Genomic DNA, 15,488 nt, shown 5'->3' on the forward strand with positions numbered 1-15,488 from the left:
CACCTGGACAGGTCTTCAGTTCATCACAGGGACACCTGGACAGGTCTCCAGTTCATCACAGGGACACCTGGACAGGTCTTCAGTTCATCACAGGGACACAGAGACAAAATGAGACAAACAACCATTCACTCTCTCTCTCACCTAGTGACAATTTAGAGTTACCAATCAGCCTAACAAACATGTTTTTGGTCTGTGGGAGGAAATTGGAGTACCCAGAGAAAACCCATGCATGCACGGAGAAAACATGCAAACTCCACCCAGAAAGGACCCCAAGCTGGGATTCAATTCGGCAACCTCACTGAGAGGCGGCAGGTCTACCAACTGCGCCACCGTGCCGCCCCCCACTAGATATAATTTACCGGTAGTGAATTACTTGGAAAGTAGTTATCGCATGTTCATCTATAACTCCTTAAAAAATGGTGTCAACCCAAATCCAGATGGGCCACCACAGCTAATCAGTCTTCCAAAACACAAAAGCAGCCATAACTCAGTCAGTTTTACAGACATTAAGGTAAAATTTGTCATGGTAGTAGCTGAAAGCCACCCTCAACACATACCCTGAGTGCCAACAGATCATTCAAGTTCTTACAACAGTGCAAGAGATCGTACACAATGTCTTTTTCAGGGTTGGACCAAAACGACGCACCGTCATCCCTTTTTAATAAAAGACGATTTTAGTTTATACTCTGGCACGACAGACATTGGGTGATGTGCATTCCTTCAAGGATCATCAGTCCTTTAACTTGAATCTTTGTTTCCAATGGAAAAAAACATGTTTATTTCTCAACGTCTGAAAGAACAGACTTTTTAGTTGTCGAATGCTAATGACTGTTATACCATTTAAGATTGACAATCCTCCATGTTTTCCAAAAAACTACATAAACTGTGCATCCAGTCTCAGTGACTAAGCCTTGCATGTACAATTTCAACAGATATTACTTGCACTTCTGTTTCTGGAAAATGAGGAAATTAGTTTTGATTAAAACATCTGCTGTCCTGTGCAAGACTGTGTGTAAAATGGAGAAAGAGAGTAGCACATTCGGTATTTGTTAAATGTTCTGTCTGCTGACCTTTTCCTTCGTCTCTCCGAGTCCATGCTTCATTTGATTCAATAAGAGACGTTAATTTTCAAAGCAAACCTTTGCTTGGAGATTTATTTCCTGAGGGTATCGCTTTGTGTGCAGAGAGAAGGGGACTAACAATACTGATCAGCTGAAAAGAGATGGATGATGCTGAAATGGGAAAGACAAAAGAAATGACTAAATAGCTTGGTCTTCTGCAGCAAGACTATCTTAAACTGCCCATTTTGAGTGTGGGAGTAGGAAAAATTAGATCAATTTGTAGTCTGACATGATCCTTGGATTGTGCAGGTGTCAGGCTTTCTTAGTTTATTGAAGGCTGAGATATCCACTGAACCAAGCCAAACATCTTGACTGCTATGAGCAGAGAGCTATTTTCAGGTTGACACAACAAAGCAAACGGGGGCAGACAAGTGCAGCTTGCCTCTTGCCTCCAAGGAGCATCTTTGTCCACAGAAATCTATTTTTTGATTCCTGTGGGCCTGGCTCCACAGATCTGTGAAGGAAAACCTGGTTTCTCTTGTTACCTCACAGGTCTTGCTGCTTTTGTTGCACTGAAACTTGAATGGACTCAGGCAGGGAGGCGGTATTCATTTCAGGTTATCAGTGGGTTCCCTTTTAAGGTAGCATTTTGTGGGGAAAACAGACTCCACACGGCACCTTACAGCGTTTCGTTGCCACATCCACTTTTCCTCTTGTGAATCAAATTTGATCCTTGAGACAGACAGATTTGCACTCAAGGATTTCAGATTCCTGGAGGTAGTTCATCTTAATGGCCCATCACTATAAACAGTGCTGTGCACAAGTTTGACACCACTCCTAATACTTTTGTCATTTGATCTGGAGGAGTAATACTTTCTTGTATTTAAGAAAAATGGATTTTGAACATTTTCAGCCTTTCTTAAGGGAATCCAATGCTTCCTTGCTCACTTTTAAAGTATGGATCTTAGTTCCTCTTTAGATCCTCCTCCTCCTTAGATCCTCTCAAGGACCCCCCCCCCCCCCCCCAACCCCCTCATCTCTAATATTATCTTACTTAAATAGTAATTCCAATGATTATTACAGTAATATACACCTTTCTGCTCTTAAGACTGAACCAAGTAAAACAGCACAGACTTGCTCTCAAACTACAGGTTTATTTGTGGTTCCTAGAGTTTCTGAAAGTAGAATGGGGTGCAGAGCTTTCAGTCATCAGACTCCTCTCTGTCAGTTTCTGTATGTGAGGCTGACACTCTGCCTACTTTTAAGATTAGTCTTAAGACTTTCCTTTTATAAAAATCCTATAGTTAGGGTTGGCTTTAGTTTCCTGAGCTGTCCCTTAGCTGTTCTCACTCTGCTGCTGTGTTTTTGTATTTATAATTATTGCTGCCATTAACCTGTATTGTTTTTTGTTTTGTGGAACTACACCAGGACCAGTCCTGCAGTTGTCCGTGTCTCTTTCCTGTGCTCTCAACATCAAACTGGCCAACGCAGACGGCTGCTCGTTCTGAATCTGGTTTTAGGTAACCTGGAGGTTTCTTCCTGTTAAAAGGGAGTCATTCCTTTCCACTGTCGCCATTGTGCTGCTCAGGATGTTTATTGACACTAAAAAGATGCAACACTATCAGCTGGCTGTCCTAAATATTAACTTTTTACTGTTTGGCATTTCACAATGGATTGTAAGGTCATGTTTTGTTTAATGTTGGAAATTATTTGACTCACTAAATTATGTGTGAGTGAATAGTTTGTCTCTGTTTCCCTGAGATGGACTGGAGGCCTGGCCAGTGTGTCCCCCGCCTCTAACACAGTGACTGCTGGATATGGGTGTTAGGGGAATTCTGGTGAAGGTTTATGAATGTTTATCACTGCTAATGTTAAATTAATGTTGAACATGTGTGTGAGTTCAGAGAGTTTGATTTCCTCTCTGAAAGGAGCCTGCAGACACCTGATGCCTCAGAGTCTATGAGGCTGAGGTCATTGTGCAGATAAGCGTGTATAAAAACACTTCCTGTACACTGCCCATTGCAGATTCTCGTGACGGAGCTTTGAGCATGTAACTTTGAAACATCTATGTAAGTCTGTTTTGTGACCATCTGCCCTTGCAAATTAATTTGTTTAAAAATCCTCTCCTGTCTTCATGTGTGACTCCTTTTTTGTAAGTAGATAATGAAAGGATATATTTTATCCCACATTTTGGTCCTTCGAGCCGGATACGAACCAGAACCCTAAGGATCTCATTTGATGGAGTGGCGAGGTTTCCTTCTGAACGTCAATCCTGTTGAAAAAAACTCATCGTGCTGCTCAGTGTTGAAGCTGAGCTCAAAGGATTCAGCTTCTGATTCATCATCTCTGCTGTGTACTTAAAAAATAAGAATTTGATCGTTCAGTTTTACTGTTTATTCTGGGAGATATTATTTTATTTGGTGTAGTAAAAAATAATTTTGATGGTAAGGTACAGAGAGAGTTATATTTTTATTGATAACATTCAATAAAAGGTTATAAAGGTGTTGGGGCACCATGGGGGCACCAGTGACCCCCAAGACCCAACAAGGAAGAAGCAGGTAAAGATCCTGAATGGATGGGGATTGGATTTAGAATTTGGAAAAATATATTTTTGTCATGAATGAGTACTATACAAATGATTTATACTGTATAGTATATACAATCCAGGTAGACTCAAAACACATTTTACTTATGTGACTTCCCCAAATATTTTTAAAAAATGCCCCGAATACTTAAGTTGTTTTAGCTGTAAAATAAGTTTGTCTGAAATATTAGGCAGTGGTAGTCCCATTGCTGATTAATGTTATTCAATTAAATAACAAACCAAAACCAACTGAATGCTTCCAACCACTCCTCCCCATTTAAATGTGTTGAAGGAAGAATGGTGGCCACTAATGCAAGAACTATAATGCAACAAAATAACCTTTTAAATTTGTATGCAATTGTACTCATTGTGCACATTACATTGCATTTTCTGGCAACACATTTCCTAAAAGAGACACAATGAAAGATAAACGGGTCCATCTGTCTCTGATCCAGCCTTTCATACGTCTTACTTTGTCTAATTTATCTAATTAGTGCATGTGTTCAGACCAAGTCTTCTCATTCGTGTACAAGCGCCGTTCTAATTTTCTGCAGTTCACTCTGCTCGTCTCGCAGGCGTCCACATCCCACATCCACCCAACGCCACTTTCAAGTGTCTTACAAGTGCAGACTCATGTCCTCTCACAAACTGCTCTGTTGAGCTGAGCACCAAACTCAGACACGAAGGCAGCAGTGCCAGATACTGCATTAATATTTCAGTTTGAGTTATGGTAATAAGGATGCATAAATCCACAATGAGCATTTCTTTACCCTCCACTCTTCATCTTAACAAGTACTGCTGCACAATAGAAAATATTGAATTAAACACATTTGGTGAACATTTCTTTGATTTTGATTTGAATTCAAAATAATTCAAACTAATAAATGTCATTTTTTTTCAACAATATTTTAATTAAGAACTGGTTCTGTGAGATTTACCTGGAAGTTATTTGCAGTTTTGAGTAAAAGCTACCACTAAAAATTCATATTAGTAACAGTTAGTTATCATAATTGCTCAGAACCAACATAAGCTATAAATTATATTTGGCTAAATGCTCATTTTTATGAATTCCTCAAAAAGAGCTATTGAAGAAAAGACAAGGTAAATGAGGCAAAAAGGCCAAGCGGTGTAATAATTACAATGACTGAACAAGTGAAGAAGCTCTTGAAGCTTGTGCCAGCTGCTTGGAGCACCTGTGAGATAGTTTTAGTCTCTGGATGCATTCAGCAAAGCGTGACCCAGTAAATTTCCCATTATCGAGTCACTGTTCGCTACAATAAAGACTTCAACGAGCCTTTGTCGGCTGTTTTTTCCTGATAAATGACCAAACACCTGAGGAAAAATTAAACGCGTTTGTTGTTTCGATGGAAGCCCAGCCTGCTGCTGATGCGCACGCAGGACTTCTCATGTTAATAAAAGCGTCATCGTGTTGTGATGACCCGTGAACCTCGTGCAGCAGCATATGACTGTATTTATTCAAGTCGTGCATGAGAATGAATACAAACCGTGCACCTGCCCTTGGAATCCAAAAGGAGGGGAATAAGAAATGAGAGCCCCAGGGGTCCTGGTGGGCAGCTTGGTTCAAGGAAACAAAAAGATTGGCGCTGTGAGGAGTTTCTCTGGGGAGATCATCTCTGAGAAGCAAAGACGGGGACACCAAAGTGGACAAAGAAGGGGGGGTGGGATTCAAAAGAACTAAAACTGTACAGGAAACATGCACCTCATGCTGCTCAGTGATAGCATGGGAGGCTCATTACGGTGTTTCGTTTGAAACCAATTTCTGGGCAGATGAAAAGGCGAAAGGTTATTGTTCTCTTTGTATCATGTTCTGCTACTGAGCTTCAATCTCAACATGACGGCGAAAAGAAATTTCCCTGGATATCACGAGGATGAGAGCAAAGTCAGAGCGGAAAGATAAGAGGACAGCGTTGTCCTTTCACAACGGATCGTGTTTTGATGGAGCGGCGAGGTTTCCTTCTGAACGCCAGTCCTTTTGAAAAAGACGATTCAGCTTCTGATGCATCGGCTCTGCTGCGTGCTTAAAAAACATTTAATGATTTGAACATTTTCTGTTTGTTCTGCGAGATATTATTGTCCGACTGACGAGCGTTCACTCTGATCCAGTTTTCTTCAGCTCGATTCTCGTCCTGCACTTTTCAGCTATTTCAACAAATCAGCTCTTTCAAGACGATCCTGACTTTTGGTGTTGGCGTAAATTTATCTTTTTAAAATATTTAGTCTTTTCTGCCATTTTTTTTCCTCGTAGAAAATTAATTGAGCTCATTTTACATCTTTTAAATCTTTAGATATGTTTACAACCTTTTAGTGCTCCTTTCACATTTTGTTACGCTTCAGCTTCTTTCAGCTTCCTCCTGCAAATTTAAGCTTTTTTTCAGCTACTTTCAGTTAATTTCAGCTGTTTGTGATCCTTTCAGTTTCTTTCTGCAAAGTACAACATTTTTGTGCTTTTTCTAACTTCTTCCTGCTAACTTCAGCTCCTTTCAGATTATTTCTGCAAGTTTAAGCTTTTTCTACTATTTCAGCTACTATTTAGTTGTTTGTATGATAATTTTAACTTCCTCAGCTAATTTCTATTTTTTTTTCCACTCATTTTCAACTTTTTCAGCCCAATTCAGCACAAATGTGCTCTCTCAACTTCTTTCTGGTAATTTCAGCCTTTTTCTGCTTTTTAAACTACAATACTTTTCAGCTGTTTTTTTTTGGTGCTAATTTAATCTTTTTCCTGATAATTTCCACTTTGTGCTCATTTCTGCTTCTTTCAGTCTAATTGAGCAAACATGTTCTTTCTGTTTTCATCTGCTAAATTAAGCTTATTTTACATTTTCAACTACCTTTTTGGCTTTAAAAAAAAAAGCTAATTTCAGTTGTTTTCACATAAATTCAAGTTGTTCATGTTAATTTCTGCTACTTTAAGTCCATCCATCCATCATCTTTACCCGCTTCTTCCACTTTGGGTCACGGGGGTCGCTGGTGCCCATGTCCATCAGTCACTGTGCGAGGGGCGGGGGACACCCTGGACAGGTCTCCAGTCCATCACAGGGACACACAGAGACAAACGAGACAGACAACCATTCACTCTCTCATTCACACCTAGGGACAATTTAGAGTTACCAATCAGTCTAACATACATGTTTTTGGACTGTGGGAGGAAACCGGAGTACCCGGAGAAAACCCACACATGCACGGAGAGTTGAACCTGGGACCTGTTCGCTGAGAGGCAGCAGCTCTAACTGCACCACCGTGCTGCCCCTACTTTCAGTCTAATTATTTTATTTATGCTAATTTCAGCTTGTTATGCTACTTTCAGCCTTTTCTGTTATTTCAGCTTCTATTTAGCAGTTTTATGCAAATTTTAGCATTTTCAGCAAATTTCACATTTTTTAGCTCATTTCAGCTCTTATCGCTTCCTTTTGGTATTTTAAGCTTATTTCATCTACTTTTCAGTAAGTTTTTTTTTTAAATTGTCACTTTTTTTTTTAGCTAATTTCCTAAATTTTTGTGCCCATTTCTGCTTATTTAAAACTAATTCAGTAAATATGTGTTCTTTCTGTTTACCGCTTCAAATTTAGGCTTGTTCTTACATTTCAACCTCATTTCAGCATGTTTTTTTATATTTTAGCTAATTTCAGCTGTTTTCACATAAATTCAAGTTGTTCATGTTAATTTCTGCTACTTTCAGCCTAATTAACTTCTTTATGCTAATTTCAGCTTTTTCTGCAATTTCAGCAATTTTTAGGTGTTTTATGCTAATTTTAGATTTTTCAGCTAATTCACTTTTTTTTTTTAGCTCATTTCAGCTTTTTTCGCTTCCTTCTGGTAAGCTTATTTTTGCGGTTTCAGCTACTTTTTAGTATATTTTTTAAATTTAACCTTTTTAAAAAAAAATCTAATTTCCTACATTTTGTGCCCTTTTCTGCTTATTTAAAACTAATTCAGTAAATATGTGTTATTTCTGTTTTCCTCTTCTAATTTAGGCTTGTTCTTACATTTCAACTTATTTCAACATGTTTTTTTTTTTTAGCTAATTTCAGCTGTTTCTCATCAAGTTCTTCTGCTATAAGCTTTCACACTGCATTTTTGCAGGACATTAGATTTTTCTAGTTTTATTTGGTGTAGTAAATATTAATTTTGATGCTAAGGTATAGAGAGAGTTACATTTTTATTGAATGTGTGTTCATACTTCTATTGTAAACGACTGTGAGGTGGGTCAAAGAATGTGGAGGACTATTGGAAAAAGTCATTTTAAATTCATAAGCAGTATGTCCATCTCTGAGCATGATGTTAAAAGAAGAAGAAGAAGCTCCAGAGACAACAAGAACAAAGACAGATGAAGGACAAGAAGCAGTAAAAATATTCTCAGCTCTGGTGACCTTGCAGGTAGACGGGGAAAGGCTTCGGACATGGCGGGTAGGACAGTTTTCTCCAGGGAGCAGTCACGTCTGTGCATTTTCCTTTTTCCCGTAGAATACGTGGTTTAATAGTTTTAAGGTGTCCGAGTTCAGGTTGCATCAGGAAGGGCATGCGGAGGAAAACAGCTACCAGAGCTCTCGTTCACTTGCTGTGGGGACCGGCTGAAAAAAAAAATCTAACAACTTGGATACACTTGAAAGTTCTTGTCATAAAAGATGACATTCTGTTTGTTAAAAAAAAGTTAGTGCTATATTTTATGTGGCTCTGGAAGAACTTGGTTAAAATAAATCTAATGATAATTAATGTCAGCTTTAAAAGTGCTCTCTCATTCACTTAAACAAGAGAATGAACGCTGGAGAACAAATTAACTCCAGTTTATGTGTTTAAAGATAATTCAGAGTCAGAGATTCTTTGAACAAAATTATGCACACAGGGTCCCAGTTACATCCAACAATAAAATGTAAAAGAAAAACAATGATAACATCCAAGATATGAACTAAGAAAAACATCAACTAAACATACACTAAGCACTAATGACATAAAAACATCACGTCGAACATCAGCACGAACATTAGGATGAGTCTGTGAGCAGATGTGCACGCATGAACACATCAACACTGAAACAGATCAGCAGCAACATGAAACAGATCAGCAGCAACATGATGTGATTATTCTGGTTAGAGATTCATGAGTCTAACAGCCTCAGGGTAGAAGCTGTTCCTCAGTCTAGTGGTTCTACACTTAATGCTCCTCAACCTCCTTCCTGAGGGGAGTGGGGCAAAAAGTGTGTGTGCTGGGTGGGTGTGGTCCTTCATGATGCAGGTGGTCCTCTTCCTGCATCTGGAGGTGTAGATGTCTGTGATGGTGGGGAGACTGACTCCAACATCTTCTGTGCAGCCTTCACCACTCTCTGCAGAGCTTTTCTTTCTGCAGCTGTGCAGCCTCCATGCCACACGTTGATGCTGGAGCACAGGATGCTCTCCACTGCACACCTGTAGAAGGAGGTGAGGACTGAGCTTCCAGACCAGCTCGTCTCAGCTGTCTGAGGAAGTAGAGTCTCTGATGATCTTTCTTGATCAGGCTGGTGGTGTTGTTGCTCCAGCTGAGGTTGTTGTTCAGGTGCACACCCAAGTACTTGTAGCTGGAGACCACTTCCACCACAGATCCTTTTATGTTCAGGGGGGTGTAGATGTGTTTGTTCCTTCTGAAGTCCACGATCATCTCCTTCGTCTTCTTCACATTGATGTGAAGGTTATTGTCTTTGCACCAGCTCTCCAAGTGTTCCCCTGGATTAATTAAATAGGAACAAACACACGGCATGTCATCATGATCTCATAATGGGTAAAATGATCTTTCATACTGATCCATGTGGTGAGGACAGGTTTTTGGCTTAAATGACATCCAAGTAACACAAGGCACTTTCACTAAAGAGTCCTTGAGAAAACATCTGTCTCCAAGCTGCCTCTGACTGTCCATAAATCACTAATCGAGCCGGCCACAGCCTCGTGACTTTTCAGACTGAAAGCAACATACTGGTGCAGAATCTATGAAGAATGGGTCAGGAGCTGTAGGAAATTTTGAAATTCCTGTCTGGCTTTTTGTGCATTTTTTTTTGTCAACAGTCCATCCATCCATTATCTGTACGTGTTTCTTTCTTTGTGGGTCACAGGAGTCACTGGTGCCCATGTCCAGCTATGACTGGGCGAGAAACGGGGACACCTGGACAGGTCACAATTCCTCTTTCATTAAACTCATTATGATTCGAGATGCAGCTTATGGTGTGGTCAGAAAGTGACATGTCAAATAAATAATTTAATATATAATAGTAATAAAATAAATAAATCCCTGGAAGGAATCACTGTCTTCCACGCCAGAGTTTTAGACTGAGACTTGATGAATTTGTAGCTGTTTACGTTGAGATTCTGTTTTTTATTCCATTGACAGTTCCTACATGAGTCAAGGGGCAAGTCATCGAATCGATTCACACCTCTACACAGTCCTGCCACTCCAGATTGAATTGCATGCTTCCCTTCACTAGGAGACATTTTTGATGGTCTCAAATGAATCAAGACCTTAGTGAGTTTGTGGCAGCCACTTCTACCTGTGCCAGAAATAAATCTGGCCATCAATCTCCTGCTGGCCGTCTCCAACCTCTTCCTGCTCCCAGCAGACCCTGGTCACACATAGCTTTGGATTTTTTTACTGGTCTGCCCCTGTCGTAAGGTAATACCACCATTAACCATCGCTGATTAATTTTTAAAAAATCTGCTCCTTCTGTTCTCTTTGAGAAACTCCCCACAGCTTTTGAGACTGCTCAACTCCTAGTTACCCATGTCTTCCACATTCATGGGATCCCAGTTGACGTTGTCCCTGACCGTGGCCCACAGTTTGTCCCTCAAGTCTGGAAGTCCTTCCGTAATGTCCTTGGATCTTTGGGCAGCCTACCATCCCCAGTGCAATGGTCAAACAGAGAAATGCAACCAGGAACTTGAAGCAGCTCTCAGGTGCATAATCAACAACAATCCTTCCTGTTGGAGCAAACATCTCATATGGGTAGATTGCACACACGATATGTTAACCCCTTCAGCCGCTGGACTGTCACCTTTTCTCTGGGATGCTCTCCCCCTCTCTTTCTGAGTCAGGGGTCAGAGACAGCTGTCCTCTCCGTTGCTGCTGTAAGATATGGTGACCGACCATGGTGGCCCTTCTCCGGACCACTGAATAAAACGAGAGGTTTGCAGACAGGCGTTGTTCTCCAGCACCAACTCACTCCCCAGGTCAAACGGTATGGCTTTCCATCTCAAAGTCAGCTCATCAGTCCGTACCCCATCAAGAAAATGATCAATCCATCTGCAGTCAAAGTCAATCCACCTTCTAATAAGCAAATTGACCCTACATTCCACGTCTCACAAATCAAACCAGTATCAGAAAGTTCTCTCTGCGCTCCAATCGACCTCCCCCCACCCACCTGGATCATCAACAACCACCCAGCATTCACCGTTTGTCACATCCTGGATGTTCGCCTCAGAGGTCGCATCAGCCAGTACCTTGAAGACTGGGAGGGTTACTGTCCGGAGGAGAGGTCACGGATTCCATGCTCTTTCATTCTGGATCCCAGTCTCATCTTCTCCTTCTACAAGGTCCATCAGGAGAAACGTTTTAGATCGCCGAGAGGCAATTCTCGAGAGGGGATAACTGTGGGGATTCTGCTTTCTTTTTTTGACTGACAACGTTTCCAGCTCCCGAGTGGCAAGGTGTACCACTTGTTAATTACATTTAAAATTGGTCAACTTTACGTCCGTCAACCTTTGCATCGGCTTTAGTGTTTCTGTTTGGGCTGAGAAGTGTGCACGATCATCATCCCAACATGCAGACTGAAGAGGCAGCACGGACAACGTGAAAAATCAGGTTTGATCGTCAGTCCGAGCGTTTAAAGCTGCTGACAAAGATCACACACTGAACCTCTTCCGCGAGCTGCTCAGTGTGACAAATACAAGCCGATGTTCGGCATGAAGTGTGTGCCCACATACCTTACTGGAGCATACAGTAATGATGGACAACAAGCCAATATCCAACCCACGCTTGTGTCAATTTGCATGTTCTCTTGATAAATCTGCCAAAAACGCCTGTTGAGCACAACTCAGCGCTGAAGATCTTCCACCACGTTTTCTGAAATACATCACAAGTTACGCACAGCAAAATGCAGATATCGGTAAAAATGGAAGAAAACGTCATTTCCATGAGGTAATAAACGTCTTTAGTGTTATAGTTTCTAATGTGACCTTTATTTTGTTGTCTGTAAATTTTGGAGTAACTAATTTGACAAATTTTCCCGTTAAAGTTTCTAAATGAGGCGAAAACTCTTGAATTACAGTTTGAGGGTATTGTGAATGCAACGTACCTGCTGAGCTGCGTCATTCTGGGATAATTTAATTCCTCTGGATATCCGTCCTCGGCTGATTTCATGATGACTTGCTCATAAATACAAAGCAGAAAGACGAGCGTCTGCCAGCTGTCTTCAGCATAAATGTCTTTTTGTGATCTGACGTCCCATTAATGTCGTGTTTCCAAGCAGATGACTGCAGGACAAGTTATCATATTAAGTCATTAAAACAGGAGCACGGAAGGTCCAGACTGACTGACTCATCTCAGGCAGCACAGAACGATGGCAGGAATATTTTCCTGTTTGCATGAAGCGCTGTGCAAACCCTGACTGGAATGACTCAAACATAAAGGGACATCGTGTTTTTTGACGTTACATTTATATGATGTTATATTTTTATGAATGGATGATTCTATTTTTAGTCTGCAACCTTGTGAGGGACCAACCAGCCTATTGTACATTTTCAGAAAATTTGTACTGACATTTGTTTCAACGAGCAGAAGAAGCAAATGTCAAAATGTGGGTCTAATAACTCTTGACAATTAAATTATTTTTCCATTACTAGTGGTACTATGGGAGTGGTGGTGCAGAGGTTGGAGAAGGTGGGCCTGTGATTGGAAGATCACCGGTTCAACTCCCGGTACAGACAACATAACAAACAATGTGGGTGGGAAAGGTGAAGCACCCACATCTTCCTCATTTACCCCACTCTGAGCCCTTGAGCAAGGCCCTTAACCCCCACCATCTGCTCCTTCGGGTGCCCTAGATGCAGCTCTCTGCTCCACACAGAGGGCTGTGGTAGCTCGGTGGGCCGTGGTTGCATCAGGAAAGGGCATCCGGCGTAAAAAATAGCTGCCACGTCTTTGTGCGACTTAGTTCGCTGTGGCGACCCCGACGCAGGGAGCAGCCGAAAGAAGAAGAAGAAAAATTCTTCCATTACTGTTAAATCCAAGCCAGCAGAGATAAAACCTGTTTTCAATGTGCTCGCACACGATCTTAACAGGCGAGCGTCCAAAGGCTCTCATGCTTTTTGGGTTTGGGCTGCATAGAATCACATCAGATGTGAACAAGTGAGAAGAACCACCAGCAAAAAAACAAACAAACAATCAAAGAAACAAGAAAAAAACAAACGCTTCATGTTGAGCTCCAAGGTGACGGTTGAGTCTTAAAAGAGGCTGCGCAGGTGAAGGCGGCTGGATTCAGGTGAACTGACAGGAGGTCGATGCCGCTCAGCTACTCAGTCTACTCACAGACCCACCTGAAAAGAAAACCCGGGGGAAAAAGAGGAGGGGCTTGGTAAAGGTACAAATCTTAACAACTCACCCCTAAAAACAAACACCCAAATGAGTTGGCTCATATTTGCTAACGGACGACGATGACCTAATTAATTTAACACCTCAACGTCATGAGGTGTATCTGAAGGTGACCTGACTGAACCTTGTTGGATTTTTCACCTGGATTATTGAGCATGAACTTTGATGTTTTGAACCACTTTGGCTACGGCTGCCTCAGAGGAGTCGATGGGGGAGAGGGCGGGCCCCAGAAACCATCTTATCACCATCAAAGTGGTTGATCCACTGCGGGAATGTGCTGCTCGTGGGACTGAGGTCGTTGTGGCTCCTTGGACTGATGAAGTGCTTTGGATGGAGGAGGAAACATCCCAACAATAAATAAATAAATAAACCATCCAGATGACCTGACTGAACTTTGTTGGATTTATCTGAAGGTGTTTTACCAGAAAATTTAATTTTCTTGTGCAAAATAGCAGTTATGATATCATTTTTTTATTTGACAGCACAGAGTATATTACATCTACACGTGTTTTATGTTGCAGATAATGACTGTATTTAAGATAAAACAATAAAGACAGAAATATTTGTTATTAGATTGTATTGATGGTTTAAAAAAAAAAAAAGCAGAGTTCACAAGAATTTATTGAAAATTTTGCATCGTGTCAAATCAAAACAAAAAGCTGGTAAAATATTCTTCACCCAAAGTTCCTCTTTTTAATATTATTTGTTCTTTAAAGAGAAAATGAAAGCCATAAGTTCATCAAAAGTTTAACTCAGTTGTCAGTTTTATTTTACGTCCCTGGAGAAAATGTTCCTTTCTCTCACTTATTCTGTCACGGATCAATTTCTGGTAAAAAAAAAGCAGCGCTGCATTTCATCACCAGGTGCAAAGTGGCTGCGCTCTACGCAGGTACGATGACAGGAGAGGTGAGGGGAAGGTGAAAGACAAAATAAAAAACACTGGACGTTTTGCCCCCACTGATTAAACACAGTCTGAGCCAGGAGGAGATTTTTTTATGCTGACTAATGAATCTTGTTGACACAGGGTGGTCAATCTTGAAATCCATCTCTTGCTGTCCTGCTGTTAACAACACAGGCTTCTTAACTCCAAACATGTGAGGATAAAATCAAGAGAGTTAAAAAATCATTTAAATGATTTATTACAACAAATAAATTTCCTTAAAAATAAAGATCTTTGGATTTTCTTCTTCCCCTTCTGTTCAAATACTCCCAGTAAAGACTGAGCTGGTTATAAATGTGCTCTGGTTCTTCCTGTCCTTCATCTCAGCCCGTGTTTACAGCCTGGTGGTGACCATATGCTGCCTGAAGGATTAATAATCTCAGGATAAGATGAGTCACAAATCTCCACAGCCTCATTTTATTAATGAACAACAGACCTCACTTTCATAAACCGCATCATACAACAAAGTCCAAATTCACAAATAAATAAATGAAGATTTGTTATTAAACTAAAATAGTTGGGATCAAAAGTACATCATTTGACAATTTATTGGATTACTGGATTTATATGGGTCCTTCATCAGGAACACATTAAGTGCCACCTTAACCAGAGCAGGACCCTCTGGACCATAAAGACCCACAGAAACCTATAATCTACTGGACCACACTACTTACAGTATCGCACTGCTAACAGAACCACGTTGTTAACAGGACCACACTGCTAACAGGATCATGCTGCTAACAGGGCCACACTGCTAACAGAACCATGCTGCTAACAAAACTTCACTGCTAACAGAGCCACAATGCTAACATAACCTTACTGCTAACAGAACCACAATGCTAACATAACCTCACTGCTAACAGAACCACAAAGCTAACAGAACCTCACTGCTAACAGGACCATGCTGCTAACAGGACCATGCTGCTAACAGAACCACTCTGCTAACAGGACCACACTGCTAACAGAACCACTCTGCTAACATGCCCACACGGCTAACATGACCACACTAATAACATGACCACACTGCTAACAGGCCCATGCTGCTAACAGTATCACACTGCTAACAGTACCATTCTGCTAACAATACCATGCTGCTAACAGGATCATGCTGCTAACATGACCACACTGCTAACATGACCACACGGCTAACATGACCACACTGATAACATGACCACACTGCTAACAGGTCCATGCTGCTAACAGTACCATGCTGCTAACAGGATCATACTGCTAACAGAACCTCACTGCTAACAGGACCACACTGCTAACAGAACCA

This window comes from Nematolebias whitei, chromosome 16 (genome assembly GCF_014905685.2).
Source record: "Nematolebias whitei isolate Nwh7 chromosome 16, NemWhi1, whole genome shotgun sequence".
NCBI classification, from domain to species: domain Eukaryota; kingdom Metazoa; phylum Chordata; class Actinopteri; order Cyprinodontiformes; family Rivulidae; genus Nematolebias; species Nematolebias whitei.